The following is a 16,623-nucleotide window of genomic DNA, read 5'->3' on the forward strand; positions in this document are numbered from 1 at the left end:
ACTGCAGCAGGACAAGAGCACCATGATTCTGGTAGCCCCGTACTGGCCGCGACAAGTCTGGTTCCCAATCCTGCCCATACCCTGGAGCCCATGTACCTGGGCACCTCCCCCGACCTGATCATGCAGGATCAGGGCAGATTGCGCCACCCGAACCTCCGGTTGCTGGTCCTCTCTGCCTGGATGCTGGTAGGGTAGTCTTACATTCCCTCGACCTCTCTGATAATGTGTCACAGGTACTGGTGACTTCCACCAGGAAGTCTTACCAGTTAAAGTGGTGACGGGTGTCTGTCTGGTGTGAGGTAAAGGCCCTGAATCCTTTCACATGCCCCAACCATGCGACTGCTGTCCTATTTGTGGTTCTTCTCAGAGTTTGGGCTACAGACCACCTCGATCCGAGTCCACCTGAGTGCCACCAGCGCTTATCACCAGGAGATAAGTGGTGCACGTATTTTGGTGCAGCCCTTGGTGAGCCTCTTCATGAGGGGCCTGTTACAATTAAACCCCCCCTCTACGTCCTCCTGTAGTGTCTTAGGACCTCAACGTGGTACTAGTGCGGCTCATGCAACCTCCTTTCAAGCCTATGCGCTCCTTTGAGCTTAAACATCTGACCTGGAAAGTCATTTTCCTGGTTGTGGTCACCTCTGCTCACAGGGTCAGTGAGCTTCAGGCATTAGTGACGTATCCGCCCTACACGAAGTTCTTTCATGACAGGGTGGTTCTTCGCACTCACCCTGCCTAAGGTGGTGACTGATTTCCATCCGAATCAGTCCATCGTTTTGCTCACCTTCTTCCCGAAGCCCCATTCCCACAGGGAGAGCGGGCTCCGCACAGTCTGGACAGCAAGCACACTCTTGCCTTTTATCTTGCGTGCACAGCGGCCCACAGGCAGTCCACACAACTCTGTGTCTCCGTTGATAAAAACAGGCTCGGCGTTGGGCTGGGCAAGCAGACCCTGTCTAACTGCTTGGCGGACTGGATATCCTTCTGCTATGAGCAGCTGGGACTTCGCTTGGAGGCCGCGTTAAGGCGCACTCAGGGCCATGACAGCATCTGTGGCGCAGTTTCATGCAGTTCCCATCGCTGAGATCTGCAAGGCTGCGACGTGGAGCTCCCTGCACACGTTCGCTTCCCATTACTGTTTGGACAAGGATGGTCGACATGACTGACCTTTGGCCAATCTGTCCTTCGTAATCTGTTCCAGGCATAAGAACCCAACTCTCCCTGCCTAGGGCCCAGTACCTGGTTCTTGCTGCCTCTCGATGCCTCCCACAGCACTTCTGTTGTGCCTGTTGGCACGTGATTTAGTGCTGTGGACTGTTCTTGCCAGGGGCAGCGTTTAGCTTGGGATTCACCCACATGTGAGGACTACCATCCTGCTTGTCCCAGGAGAAAGCAGAGTTGCTTACCTGTAACAGGTGTTCTCCTAGTATGGAAGGATGTTAGACCTCAGGAAACCAGCCCACCACCCCGCAGAGTTGGGTTCTGCGTCGGTTTGTTGTTTTATTTTTTGCTCGTTTTTTTCGCTAAGATACAAGACTGGAGAGGGACCCCGTGGCCATGCAGGTAGTGGCATTCTCTGCGTGCTCAGTGGCCAAGAATGGTTTATTCTCTGAGCAGAAAGCAGTACATTTATGTATTTATATTTATTTTCCGCTTTTCGCACTCTTTTCAGCGCTTCAGAGTGTTGTCTGAGTGTCGGCTGCTTCAGGAGGAACACATCCTGATCTTCTGCTCTGTTTTTTTTCTGCATTAGCCGAGGGTGGGAAAAGGCAGACAGAAGCTGGACGTTTCAGAGCAGCACAAAGAGCTCCTTTCCAGCACAAAGCCAAATTCTCTGGCTTTACTTTTTGGGCAGGATCCATGTTTTGTTTAGAGAGCTGGCTCGTTTGCATGCACATGACGGCTCCATGAGTTGCCAGCTTCCATGCCCACAAGCCTGCAGCAGCTCTGAAAAGGCAGAAAGCAAATTTCCCCCATGCTAAAGGCTGACAGGTGATGTTTGCCAACGGCTGAATACATTGCCCTGTGTTTCCCGAGTTTGTGCTTCATGACAGTTTTCATATTTTGCTGTTTCATTTTTGTTTTCTTAAACTTCATTTTCTTGCCAAGCTCCTGAAGTGCTCCTTCTTGTGGTGAAGGCAGGGAAACTCTACTGAGGGCAACGTTTTGGTGGAACTGGTACTCTTCATGGATAAATAAAAAACCTGCCCGCAGAGCTGTGAAACTCTTCCTGCTGATCCCCTGAGCCCCTTGCATGCACGAATGGCCCGACATCCAATTGGTCGGGCGGTAGGGGTGTGTCGATGAAGTCACTTGTGACATCAGAAGCAGTGTGATGCAATCGGATGTTGTGATTGGGAGAGAGAGAGAGCCACTCCCCCCAGGTGGGTGCAGTGGTTGCGGGTCGGGGAAGGTGCTTTTCGGCATTCAGATCTCTGATTTCACTGCTTTGCTGGCTCCAGAATGCGATGTTGGTTTTATTTGCAGCCACTGGATTTGGGTTTGTCCAGTTTTATAAAAACAAACTCCTGAATGTTTCCAGGAAGCGCAATATTTATTTTTTTATTTGTGTGATTTATATTCTGCCTTTCAGGTCCTGCAATTCAATTAATTTTCTTGATAGGCACAAGGGAGATGTCTGGGATAGAAATTTGGAAGAAATTATTTCTGAACTTGGAAGCTGCTGCTGAATTTGCTTGAAAATCAAAATGTTGACCTGGCAGTTTCCTCCTGATCAGTTGGATTTCCCGCTGGGCATGGGCTTACCCCCTGCAGGAGTAATGTGGGCACTGCCACGGCTGATTAGGAAGTTTCGCTGCTGTACAGATCTGGCCTTCTGTAAGGCAGATTTAGGTTATTGCCACAAGTACAGGCCTGGGGCCACCCGGTATGCAAATCGTTCAATTACACTGGGTAGTGTCGGGATCAGGGAGAGGCCCGTGGTGCCACTGGTGGACCCAATCCCACCAGTGATGGAAGAAGAGGAGGCCCGTGGCGCCGCTGGTGGACCCAATCCCACCGGCGATGGAAGAAGAGGAGGCCCGTGGCGCCGCTGGTGGACCCAATCCCACCGGCGATGGAAGAAGAGGAGGCCCGTGGCGCCGCTGGTGGACCCAATCCCACCGGTGATGGAAGAAGAGGAGACCCGTGGTGCCGCTGGTGGACCCAGGCTTACTCGTGGTGGAAGAAGAGAAGGCCCGTGGTGCCGCTGGTGGACCCAGGCTTACTCGTGGTGGAAGAAGAGGAGGCCTGTGGTGCCACTGGTGGACCCAATCCCATTGGCGATGGAAGAAGAGGAGGCCCGTGGCGCCACTGGTGGACCCAATCTCACCGGCGATGGAAGAAGAGGAGGCCCGTGGCGCCACTGGTGGACCCAATCCCACCAGTGATGGAAGAAGAGGAGGCCTGTGGTGCCACTGGTGGACCCAATCCCACCAGTGATGGAAGAAGAGGAGGCCCGTGGTGCTGCTGGTGGACCCAGGCTTACTCGTGGTGGAAGAAGAGAAGGCCCGTGGTGCCGCTGGTGGACCCAGGCTTACTCGTGGTGGAAGAAGAGGAGGCCTGTGGTGCCACTGGTGGACCTGATCCCACTGGCGATGGAAGAAGAGGAGACCCGTGGTGCCGCTGGTGGACTCAATCTCACCGGTGATGGAAGAAGAGGAGGCCCGTGGTGCCACTGGTGGACCCAATCCCACTGGCGATGGAAGAAGAGGAGACCCGTGGCGCCACTGGTGGACCCAATCCCACTGGCGATGGAAGGCCCGGGGTGCCACTGGTGGACCCAATCTCACCGGCGATGGAAGAAGAGGAGGCCCGTGGTGCCGGCGCCGGTGGGATCAGGGACTCTGGCAGCACCACGGGCTTTCTCTTCCAGTCTTCAGGTACATCGGATGATTTTAAAGTTTCTATCGCTGAAGGGAATTGCTTTTTTTGGGTGGGCCCTGGACAGAGAATAAATGAACCGGGGGGGGGGGGGGGGGGGCCAGCAGGGCAGCAAAAACCCTAGCACCAGCCCTTGTTTTGGTGACGACCCCAGGGGCTTCCCTGCGCGTAAGCAGACAAGGCTCTGCCCCATGATGTTTTTCACCACTTTCCTGAATCTTCGGTGAGAGAAGACAGGGTTCTGCTTCCTTCTAAGATTACTACTGCTCGTCACTTCCACATCGCTATTTGACATATGCAGCGCTGTACAAAACATATAAGAGAGAGTCCCTGCTGCGTAGAGCTTACAAACATACAGGGCAAAAATACACTGGGAATGTTAACATAAGGATAAGATTTAAAAGCAGCCTTAAAAATATGGGCTTTTAGATTGGATTTGAATAGGGCAAACGAGGAAGCAGAATGCACCGGCTCAGTCTGCTCCAGGCGTACGGTGCAGCAAGGGGGAAAGCAGAGATTCAGGGTCAGCTGTACAGAAGGGCTTGCATGAGTGCATTCACAATGCATGCGGCCTGTCAGGTCAAGAGGTCAAGGAGCGGAGACTGGAAGGGCCCCTTAAAGTGACGCTTTGCACAATGCAGCACTCTCAGCGGGGCCACTGATATCCACCAGGAAACGGAGGGGGGGGGGGGGGGGGGTCCGGCTGCAGTGACGAGTTCAGTTCTTCTTTGCATATTTCTGTTTAGGTTTTGTGTGCAGAGCTTGTAAGTGAGATGAGATTCTCTGCTACTAAAGTGTGGTTCTCTTTTCCCAATAGGGCTGTGCTGCTAATGATACATTTTCCAAATAATGCTGAAACCAGCGTATGACGTTTTTAGTATTCGGGTAGAACAAGTCTCTTCCCTGAGGCAGTGGGAGGAATAGTGACTGCTGGAGTTTCATACATGGGGTGCTTGCTGCTTGAATTCGGGAGCTTGCTCTGGCCTGTTGTAGGTTCTTCTTCTGAGTGATTTTTGTTGGGTTTTGTGTTCTTCCTAACGGAGGGAGTTTGTGTCGCCTTTCGTTTTTTGTACGGTGAGAGGGGACAGATCTTTAGGCTGCCGGCCATTCACAAAACTACTTCCAGCCAATGCACTTTTGTTTAATTTACACTTTTTATCTATTTCTTGATGTTTGCTTTTTGCAGTTCACCTCAGAAAATCACAGATGACCCATTCATCATTCACTGCTCCGTGATTTATCAATAATAATTGTTTTCAGCTCCATTTTTACCTGCTGTGCAGCACGGTTAGGGGCCGATGCAATATGGTGCGGTCAGTCGGAAGCGGGTTGTATAGGTGATAACTAATCCCCCTATGCAATAAGGGGATTAGCAACTCTACAATGCACGTCCAATGCGGAGTGAATCTCATAGCGCTCATCCCGATGCCTAGGACACACATCTAGCGCTCAGAACGCGTGCCTGGAGCCGGCATTAATAGCTGAGCACTCGTAAAACTAGTACAGAAAAGCAGAAAAAACTGCTTCTCTGTACTGCCTCCTACTTAATATCATTGCAATATTTTAAAGTAGGAGGTAAAACAAAATTAAATAAAATTAAAAAACAAACAAACACCTGCAGTCGAGTGCAGGAAACGGACGCTGAATCGACAAACATCCGTCTCCTGAACCCCCTGGCTGTGCAGCTGTGCGGCGCCGATAAACTGAGCATCGGTTTTCCTGACTGGAGGATGGCCGACAGCGATCGGATTCTCGTTAGCAAGGAGGCGCCAGCGACCCCCTAATTAAAATATTGCACGGTGCCCCCGGAGCCCCCCTAACTTAAGAGGCTGAATTCTAGCCACATTATTCATTCCTCAGCCAGAATTTACCCACGTGTGGCTCTCAGTATTGCCTGGAAGTCAGACGGATAACCTTTCAGTTATCCATCTAAATGGCTTTTGAATATGGAACCTGTTCTGTAAAATATTCAAGGTTTGAATGTTGCAAGCAATTTACTCCCATGAAAGTGCATTTGACGTGGCTGAATGAGTGAACGAGATGGTGCAGGGCCCTGTGTGCATCCTCCGCTCCCAGCCGTCAGGAAGAGGCAGTCACAGGCCAATTACCTGAGCACAGGTTTCCTTTGGAAATTTGGGGTAAAGTCTGCACACAAAACTCGTGCACAGACCTTACCCTGACTCTCAGTTATAAAAGTGTGGGGGTGATTTTCAGAGCTGTGAAGATGTAATCACCGCTTCTGAAAGGGCAAGCGAGAGTGCGCGATCCCTTTTGAAGTGGGGTGGATGGATACTTTGGAAATTGCTCTCTGTAAAGGTCAGCGTGGGTGTGGGCCCTTGGTGCTGCCGTGTAGGTGAACCTGTGAGCCTACGCTGGCCGCTGGCGAATGTGCCCTGTAGCAGCTGCCTCCCCTTGGACTCTGGCGGCCGGCAGGTCTTGAGCGGGTCCTACAGGAGCAACCGGGGTCAGGGCAGGCAGCAGAGTCGGAGACAGGCCAAGGTGAGATGAGGACTGGAGGAGAGCAGGCAGGGTACAGGAAGCAGGAGGCATTGCTGAGGCGCTTGCGTTAGGAGGCAGTCAGGCTGACAGCGCAGGGCGCTCCGGTGTGCACGTGTGTGCGTGTCTAACGCAGGGCTAGCGGCGTCTCGTGCTGTTCTGTCTGCGCATTGGTGCAGCAGCAGCGTCTCTGCTGAATGGCAGATGAAATTTAATGTGGATAAGTGCAAGGTGATGCATATAGGGAAAAATAACCCATGCTATAGTTACACAATATTAGGTTCCATATTAGGAGCTACCACCCAAGAAAGAGATCTAGGCATCATAGTGGATAACACATTGAAATCGTCGGCTCAGTGTGCTGCAGCAGTCAAAAAAGCAAACAGAATGCTGGGAATTATTAGAAAGGGAATGGTGAATAAAATGGAAAATGTCATAATGCCTCTGTATCGCTCCATGGTGAGACCGCACCTTGAATACTGTGTACAATTCTGGTCGCCGCATCTCAAAAAAGATATAATTGTGATGGAGAAGGTACAGAGAAGGGCGGCCAAAATGATAAAGGGGATGGAACAGCTCCCCTATGAGGAAAGGCTGAAGAGGTTAGGACTTTTCAGCTTGGAGAAGAGACGGCTGAGGGGGGATATGATAGAGGTGTTTAAAATCATGAGAGGTTTAGAACGGGTAGATGTGAATCGGTTATTTACTCTTTCGGATAGTAGAAAGACTAGGGGGCACTCCATGAAGTTAGCATGGGGCACATTTAAAACTAATCGGAGAAAGTTCTTTTTTACTCAACGCACAATTAAACTCTGGAATTTGTTGCCAGAGGATGTGGTTAGTGCAGTTAGTATAGCTGTGTTTAAAAAAGGATTGAATAAGTTCTTGGAGGAGAAGTCCATTACCTGCTATTAAGTTCACTTAGAGAATAGCCACTGCCATTAGCAATGGTTACATGGAATAGACTTAGTGTTTTGGGTACTTGTCAGGTACTTGTGGCCTGGATTGGCCACTGTTGGAAACAGGATGCTGGGCTTGATGGACCCTTGGTCTGACCCAGTATGGCATTTTCTTGTGTTCTTATGTTCCCCGTATCAAAGTGTTCTGGGAGAGGTGGAGGGGAGGCCATCATGATTGCTGAATATCTCAGAGGAGCCTCCGAGGGTGCCTATGATCCTTGCACAGGCCCTGGCCGAGATCTGCGTGTCCTGATGTCCTAAACACTCCCAGGGTCACAGAAGTACAAAGGGCCTGGATTTTAATTAATGTGCAGCCCTGGGAGGGGAGGATCCTCTCTTCCTTTCAGCCCTGCCTGCCTGATCCTGACTCCGTCACTTGTGTGGGTGGACATCTGTGCTCCCCCTTAGCAACAGTGACATCACCACCCCCTCATAGCAACCGTGACATCACTGCTCCCCCCCTCCGACACACACACACACACACACACACACAACCGCAGTGATGGTTTGCAAAGTCGGTGCCTGCAGAGCAGAGAGCGTTTATAACCCAGGGGTCCCCTGCAGGGCCACCTCCTGGGCTACCACAATCTCCTCACTGCATGTTACAATCAAGCAGGGGGGGAGGGGAGGGCTGGGGGTGTCCCTTTTCCACCTGCAGTGCTGTGTTTGTGTGTCTCTCTGATTCGGGAGGTGTCACTCGTCCCTTGCATGTGTGCACGTCCTTTCCTGTTTGTGGAAACTTCATTTCTTCTGCTGGTAACTGATGCCATTTCCTGCTGCTGTCTGCTTAGACAAGGTGAGGGAAGGGGCATAATTTAGGCTGAGAAGAAACCATCCTCCTTTGTACTTTCCTACTTGCTTTCACCCTTTCCTCAACGGCTGACAGGAAGGCTCTGTCCCTCAGTAACGCTGTGAATGTGTGTGCATGTTTCAGTGTATCTCTCTCCCATGTGCATTCTGTGAGCTCAGTGTAAATGTGCTGGTTCTGAGTGTGACAGGGTGATGAATAGGAAGGCTCTGTCCCTCAGTAACGCTGTGAATGTGTGTGCATGTTTCAGTGTATCTCTCTCCCATGTGCATTCTGTGGGCTCAGTGTGGTAGTTCAGTCCTGAGTGTGACAGGGTGATGAATAGGAAGGCTCTGTCCCTCAGTAACGCTGTGAACGTGTGTGCATGTTTCAGTGTCTCTCTCTCCCATGTGCATTCTGTGGGCTCAGTGTAAATGTGCTGGTTCTGAGTGTGACAGGATGATGAATAGGGAAGGCTCTGTCCCTCAGTAACGCTGTGAATGTGTGTGCAGGTTTCAGTGTATCTCTCTCCCATGCGCATTCTGTGGGCTCAGTGTGGTAGTTCAGTTCTGAGTGTGACAGGGTGATGAATAAGAAGGCTCTGTCCCTCAGTAACGCTGTGAATGTGTGTGCAGGTTTCAGTGTCTCTCTCTCCCATGTGCATTCTGTGGGCTCAGTGTGGTAGTTCAGTTCTGAGTGTGACAGGGTGATGAATAAGAAGGCTCTGTCCCTCAGTAACGCTGTGAATGTGTGTGCAGGTTTCAGTGTATCTCTCTCCCATGCGCATTCTGTGGGCTCAGTGTGGTAGTTCAGTTCTGAGTGTGACAGGGTGATGAATAAGAAGGCTCTGTCCCTCAGTAACGCTGTGAATGTGTGTGCAGGTTTCAGTGTCTCTCTCTCCCATGTGCATTCTGTGGGCTCAGTGTAAACGTGCTGGTTCAGTTCTGAGTGTGACAGGGTGATGAATAAGAAGGCTCTGTCCCTCAGTAACGCTGTGAATGTGTGTGCAGGTTTCAGTGTATCTCTCTCCCATGCGCATTCTGTGGGCTCAGTGTGGTAGTTCAGTCCTGAGTGTGACAGGATGATGAATAGGAAGGCTCTGTCCCTCAGTAACGCTGTGAACGTGTGTGCATGTTTCAGTGTATATCTCTCCCATGTGCATTCTGTGGGCTCAGTGTAAATGTGCTGGTTCTGAGTGTGACAGGGTGATGAATAGGAAGGCTCTGTCCCTCAGTAACGCTGTGAATGTGTGTGCATGTTTCAGTGTATCTCTCTCCCATGTGCATTCTGTGGGCTCAGTGTGGTAGTTCAGTCCTGAGTGTGACAGGGTGATGAATAGGAAGGCTCTGTCCCTCAGTAACGCTGTGAACGTGTGTGCATGTTTCAGTGTATCTCTCTCCCATGTGCATTCTGTGGGCTCAGTGTGGTAGTTCAGTCCTGAGTGTGACAGGGTGATGAATAGGAAGGCTCTGTCCCTCAGTAACGCTGTGAACGTGTGTGCATGTTTCAGTGTATCTCTCTCCCATGTGCATTCTGTGGGCTCAGTGTAAATGTGCTGGTTCTGAGTGTGACAGGGTGATGAATAGGAAGGCTCTGTCCCTCAGTAACGCTATGAACGTGTGTGCATGTTTCAGTGTATCTCTCTCTCCCATGTGCATTCTGTGGGCTCAGTGTGGTAGTTCAGTTCTAAGTGTGACAGGGTGATGAATACGAAGGCGCTGTCCCTCAGTAACGCTGTGAACGTGTGTGCAGGTTTCAGTGTATCTCTCTCCCATGTGCATTCTGTGGGCTCAGTGTGGTAGTTCAGTTCTAAGTGTGACAGGGTGATGAATACGAAGGCGCTGTCCCTTAGTAACCCTGTGAATGTGTGTGCATGTTTCAGTGTATCTCTCTCCCATGTGCATTCTGTGGGCTCAGTGTAAATGTGCTGGTTCTGAGTGTGACAGGGTGATGAATAGGAAGGCGCTGTCCCTCAGTAATGCTGTGAATGTGTGTGCATGTTTCAGTGTATCTCTCTCCCATGTGTATTCTGTGGGCTCAGTGTAAATGTGTTGGTTCTGAGTGTGACAGGGTGATGAATAGGAAGGCTCTGTCCCTCAGTAACGCTGTGAATGCGTGTGCATGTTTCAGTGCCTCTCTCTCCCATGTGCATTCTGTGGGCTCAGTGTAAACGTGCTGGTTCAGTTCTGAGTGTGACAGGGTGATGAATAAGAAGGCTCTGTCCCTCAGTAACGCTGTGAATGTGTGTGCATGTTTCAGTGTATCTCTCTCCCATGCGCATTCTGTGGGCTCAGTGTGGTAGTTCAGTCCTGAGTGTGACAGGGTGATGAATAGGAAGGCTCTGTCCCTCAGTAACGCTATGAACGTGTGTGCATGTTTCAGTGTATCTCTCTCCCATGTGCATTCTGTGGGCTCAGTGTAAATGTGCTGGTTCTGAGTGTGACAGGGTGATGAATAGGAAGGCTCTGTCCCTCAGTAACGCTGTGAACGCGTGTGCATGTTTCAGTGTATCTCTCTCCCATGTGCATTCTGTGGGCTCAGTGTAAATGTGCTGGTTCTGAGTGTGACAGGGTGATGAATAAGAAGGCTCTGTCCCTCAGTAACGCTGTGAACGTGTGTGCATGTTTCAGTGTATCTCTCTCCCATGTGCATTCTGTGGGCTCAGTGTGGTAGTTCAGTCCTGAGTGTGACAGGGTGATGAATAGGAAGGCTCTGTCCCTCAGTAACGCTATGAACGTGTGTGCATGTTTCAGTGTATCTCTCTCCCATGTGCATTCTGTGGGCTCAGTGTGATAGTTCAGTTCTGAGTGTGACAGGGTGATGAATAGGAAGGCTCTGTCCCTCAGTAACGCTGTGAACGTGTGTGCATGTTTCAGTGTATCTCTCTCCCATGTGCATTCTGTGGGCTCAGTGTGGTAGTTCAGTCCTGAGTGTGACAGGGTGATGAATAGGAAGGCTCTGTTCCTCAGTAACGCTATGAACGTGTGTGCATGTTTCAGTGTATCTCTCTCCCATGTGCATTCTGTGGGCTCAGTGTGGTAGTTCAGTCCTGAGTGTGACAGGGTGATGAATAGGAAGGCTCTGTCCCTCAGTAACGCTGTGAACGTGTGTGCATGTTTCAGTGTATCTCTCTCCCATGTGCATTCTGTGGGCTCAGTGTGGTAGTTCAGTCCTGAGTGTGACAGGGTGATGAATAGGAAGGCTCTGTCCCTCAGTAACGCTATGAACGTGTGTGTATGTTTCAGTGTATCTCTCTCCCATGTGCATTCTGTGGGCTCAGTGTGGTAGTTCAGTCCTGAGTGTGACAGGGTGATGAATAGGAAGGCTCTGTCCCTCAGTAACGCTGTGAACGTGTGTGCATGTTTCAGTGTATCTCTCTCCCATGTGCATTCTGTGGGCTCAGTGTGGTAGTTCAGTCCTGAGTGTGACAGGGTGATGAATAGGAAGGCTCTGTCCCTCAGTAACGCTATGAACGTGTGTGTATGTTTCAGTGTATCTCTCTCCCATGTGCATTCTGTGGGCTCAGTGTGGTAGTTCAGTCCTGAGTGTGACAGGGTGATGAATAGGAAGGCTCTGTCCCTCAGTAATGCTGTGAATGTGTGTGCATGTTTCAGTGTATCTCTCTCCCATGTGCATTCTGTGGGCTCAGTGTGGTAGTTCAGTCCTGAGTGTGACAGGGTGATGAATAGGAAGGCGCTGTCCCTTAGTAACCCTGTGAATGTGTGTGCATGTTTCAGTGTATCTCTCTCCCATGTGCATTCTGTGGGCTCAGTGTAAATGTGCTGGTTCTGAGTGTGACAGGGTGATGAATAGGAAGGCGCTGTCCCTCAGTAACGCTGTGAACGTGTGTGCATGTTTCAGTGTATCTCTCTCCCATGTGCATTCTGTGGGCTCAGTGTGGTAGTTCAGTCCTGAGTGTGACGTGCTTGTGTGCTCAGGAGAGGGTTATGAGTAAAAGCATCAGAGATAAGTATTGGACAGCCTCCGCTTTTATCTTTGTAAGACAGATGAATCATTTTCAGATTGTTATTAACCGCAGTCAGTCCTTCCACAGGATTTAATTTTGGATTTTTTTCCACGTTTTGTGATGGGGCAGCTACTTCAAGGTGGCTTATAGGATGATGAACTGAGATTTTACATTTTATGTTAGTCAGTAAAACAGATAATGTCAATACCACAGATAGGACAAGGCCAAGTAAGTGCATTGCTACAATATGACAGACAAGGACAAGGTCAGGAGCGCTACAAATAACAACAAAATCATGAGTTAGGAGGCTCCATGCACTTAGGAGAGCAAGTGGTGGCTACATTTTGTCAGTCTGTTTCCTGTCGTGGACCATCAGGGAATAAGCTGTTTAGTGCATGGCTTAGGTGTTTGAAGAGCAGGTGTCATGCATTCTGTAGTATCTCACAAGCAGGTGAGAAGAGGATTTCATGGTTCAGGAGCCTTGCCCATGATTGTTCTAGATTTAGTTTTCTTCAGTGGAATAACCTTGAACATAAGAACATGTCATTCTGGGTCAGACCAAGGGTCCTTCAAGCCCAGCATCCTGTTTCCAACAGAGGCCAATCCAAGTTACAAGTACCTGACAAGCATCCAAACATTATATAGATCCCAAGCTACTATTGCGTATTAATTACCGTAATAGCAGTTTATGGATTTTTCCTCTAGCAACTTATTCAAACCTTTTCTAAACCCAGTAACACTAACTGCTGTAACCACATCCTCTGGCAGTGAATTCCAGAATGAAAAATAATTTTCTTCTATTTGTTTTAAATGTGCCACATGCTAACTTCATGGAGTGCCCCCTAGTCTTTCTACTATCCGAAAGAGTAAATAACCGATTCACACCTTCTCGTTCAAGACCTCTCATGATCTTAAAGACCTCTATCATATCCCCCTCAGCCGTCTCTTCTCCAAGCTGAACAGCCCTAACCTCTTCAGCCTTTCCTCATAGGGAAGCTGTTCCATCCCCTTTATCATTTTGGTTGCCCTTCTCTGTACCTTCTCCATCGCAACTATATCTTTTTTGAGATGCGGTGACCAGAACTGCACAAAATATTCAAGGTGCGGTCTCACCATGGAGCGATTCAGAGGCATTATGATCGCCTCCATTTTATTCACCATTCCCTTTCTAATAATTCCTAACATTCTGTTTGCTTTTTGACCACCACAGCACACTGAGCCGACGATTTCAATGTGTTATCCACTATGATGCCTAGATCTCTTTCTTGGGTGGTAGCTCCTAATATGGAACCTAACATCGTGTAACTATAGGATAGGTTATTTTTCCCTATATGCAACACCTTGCACTTGTCCACATTAAATTTCATCTACCATTTGGATGCCCAATCTTCCAGTCTCGCAAGGTCTTCCTGTAATTCATCACAATCCGCTTGAGATATAACTACTCGACATAATTTTGTGTCACCCGCAAATTTGATCACCTCACTCCTCGTATTCCTTTCCAGATCATTTATAAATAAATTAAAAAGCATTGGTTCAAGTACAGATCCCTGAACACTTTTTACCTTTTTCCACTCTGAAAACTGACCATTTAATCCTACTCTTTGTTTCCTGACTTTTAACCAGCTTGCAATCCAGAAAAGGACATCATGACTTTTTAGTTTTCTTAGAAGCCTCTCATGAGGGACTTTGTCGACTATAAGAACATACCATACTGGGTCAGACCAAGGGTCCATCAAGCCCAGCATCCTGTCTCCAGCACTGGCCAATCCAGGCCATAAGAACCTGGCAAGTACCCCAAAACTAAGTCTATCCCATGTTACTGTTGCTAGTAATAGTGGCTATTTTCTAAGTCAACTTAATTAATAGCAGGTAATGGACTTTTCCTCCAAGAACTTATCCAATCCTTTTTTAAACCCAGCCTCAGTAATTGCACTAACCACATCCCCTGGCAACAAATTCCAGAGATTAATTGTGCGTTGAGTGAAAAAGAACTTTTTCCGATTAGTTTTAAATGTGCCACATGCTAACTTCATGGAGTGCCCCCTAGTCCTTCTATTATCCAAAAGAGTAAATAATCGATTCACATTTACTCATTCTAGACCTCTCATGATTTTAAACACCTCTATCATATCCCCCCTCAGTCGTCTCTTCTCCAAGCTGAAAAGTCCTAACCTCTTTAGTCTTTCCTCATAGGGGAGCTGTTACATCCCCTTTATCATTTTGGTTGCCTTCTGAAAATCCAAGTACACCACATCTACCGGTTCATCTTTGTCCACATGTTTATTCAGCCCTTCAAAAAAATGTAGGAGAATTGTGAGGCAAGATTTACCTTGGGTAAATTCATGTTGGCTGTGTCCCATCAAACCATGTCTATCTAAATATTTTGTGATTTTATTCTTTATAACAGTTTCCACGATTTTTCCCGGCACTGATATCAGGCTCACCGGTCTATAGTTTCCCGGATAACCCCTGGATCCCTTTTTAAATATCGGGGTTACATTGGCCATCTTCCAATCTTCTGGCACATCGGATGATTTTAATGATAGTTTACAAATTAATTCTAATAGATCTGAAATTTCATTTTTTTAGTTCTTTCAGAACCCTGGAGTGTATACCATCCGGCCCAGGTGATTTACTACTCTTTAGTTTGTCAATCAGGCCTACCACATCTTCCAGGTTCACCGTGATTTGGTTCAGTTTATCTGAATCATCACCTATGAAAACCTCTGGAACTGGTATCTCCCCAACATCCTCTTCAGTGAACACCGAAGCAAATAAATCGTTTAATCTTTCTGCGATGGCCTTATCTTCTCTAAGTGCCCCTTTAACCACTTGACCATCCAATGGTCCAACCGACTCCCTTGTAGGCTTTCTGCTTTGGATATATTTTTAAAAGTTTTTACTGTGAGTTTTTGCCTCTACAGCCAACTTCTTTTCAAATTCTCTTTAGCCTGTCTTATCAATGTCTTACATTTAACTTGCCAACGTTTATGCTTTATCCTATTTTCTTCTGATGGATCCTTCTTCTGTTGGCTAAAATAGCCTATTTCACTTTACCTTTTAACCATGCCGGTAATCGTTTTGCCACCTTTCCACCTTTCTTAATGTGTGGAATGCATCTGAACTGTGCTTCTAGGATGGTATTTTTTAACAGTGTCCACGCCTGTTGCACACTTTTTACCTTTGTAGTTGCCCCTTTCAGTTTTTTTCAAACTATTTTTATCATTTTTTCAGTTTCCCTTTTGAACGTTTAGCACGAGAGCCGTGGATTTGCTTACTGTCCCCCTTCCAGTCATTAATTCAAATTTGATCATATTATGATCACTATTGCCAAGCGGCCCCACCACCGTTACCTCTCTCACCAAATCCTGTCCTCCACTGAGAATTAGATCTAAAATTGCTCCCTCTCTCTTGGTTCCTGAACCAATTGCTCAATAAAACTGTCATTTATTCTAGCCAGGAACTTGTAGCATACAGTTTCATTCAAATCTATCTATCTATTTATTTATTTATTTAGGATTTTTATATACCGACATTCTCGATACAAATATCAAATCAGGTCGGTTTCCATAGAACAAAACTGTCGCGGTTAAGGCGTTACATTAAACAGAGTTTCTGAACATAAGAACATAAATATTAAATATTAAATAGACAACAATAACTCGTCAAAATAACATGAATAAATGTAGGGAATAGCTAAAAAAAAAAAAAATAGCTAAAAGATTATTGTTTAATCTCATAAAATTATTCCAATCCCCTTGAGAAGACGTATTAACTGGTACCTCCAATAACTGTAGACTTGAAATGATGTCACTAGCAGCTTGATCTGAGAAATTATAAAATTATCCATATCTGACTAAATTTACCCAATCACTAACAACTGGTATCCTAATAGGTAAATAGATCTGGGTGGAACTACATGCGGCTCTCAAAAACCAAATGCAAAATCAATATATTGAATGAGAGTCAAAAAATTACTAAATATATTACAAACACATATAAATTCGTTTATTATTACAGCTTCATAGAAAAATACAAAATATAAAACTAACATATGCATCTCCCAGTTGCTGCTCCCTGTTTATTGTAACTTATTTCTCTATGTTGTTTTCCCCTTTGTTCGATGTAAACCGGCATGATGTCTCTGACGAATGCCGGTATAGAAAAACCCTAAATAAATAACACACTCACTCCACATTCTCTCCATAAAAACACAGGTTTTCAAAAGTAATTTGCAAAAAATGAAGAAAAAAACCTCACATCAAAAACTGATGTCATATACAGACCAATTTATAAGATACAATTATTGCAGCATTTGATTTCTGACTAACATTAACAAACAGTAATAAATGCTGTACAATGTTCAGTACTTAGGACTGTCAAATCTACATTCACATTACTTTTCATATTCTTCAAAGACTAATCTTTCATTCACCTTCCTTTTTTTACGTCTTGAAAATTTCTCTTCATACAATTATGTGCTGATGTTCCCGTTCCCTCGAGTACGTAATGGTGGTCATGTCTCCGAA

General features: G+C 47.3%; 1 protein-coding gene across 3 annotated transcripts in view; it reads left to right on the forward strand.

The window, feature by feature from the left end:
* GRAMD1A (GRAM domain containing 1A) overlaps positions 1-16,623 on the forward strand; it is a 279,381-nt gene that overhangs the window by 113,193 nt on the left and 149,565 nt on the right. The gene's annotated exons all lie outside the window — the stretch shown is intronic.

The sequence above is a fragment of the Rhinatrema bivittatum genome, chromosome 14 (assembly GCF_901001135.1).
Source record: "Rhinatrema bivittatum chromosome 14, aRhiBiv1.1, whole genome shotgun sequence".
NCBI classification, from domain to species: Eukaryota; Metazoa; Chordata; class Amphibia; order Gymnophiona; family Rhinatrematidae; genus Rhinatrema; species Rhinatrema bivittatum.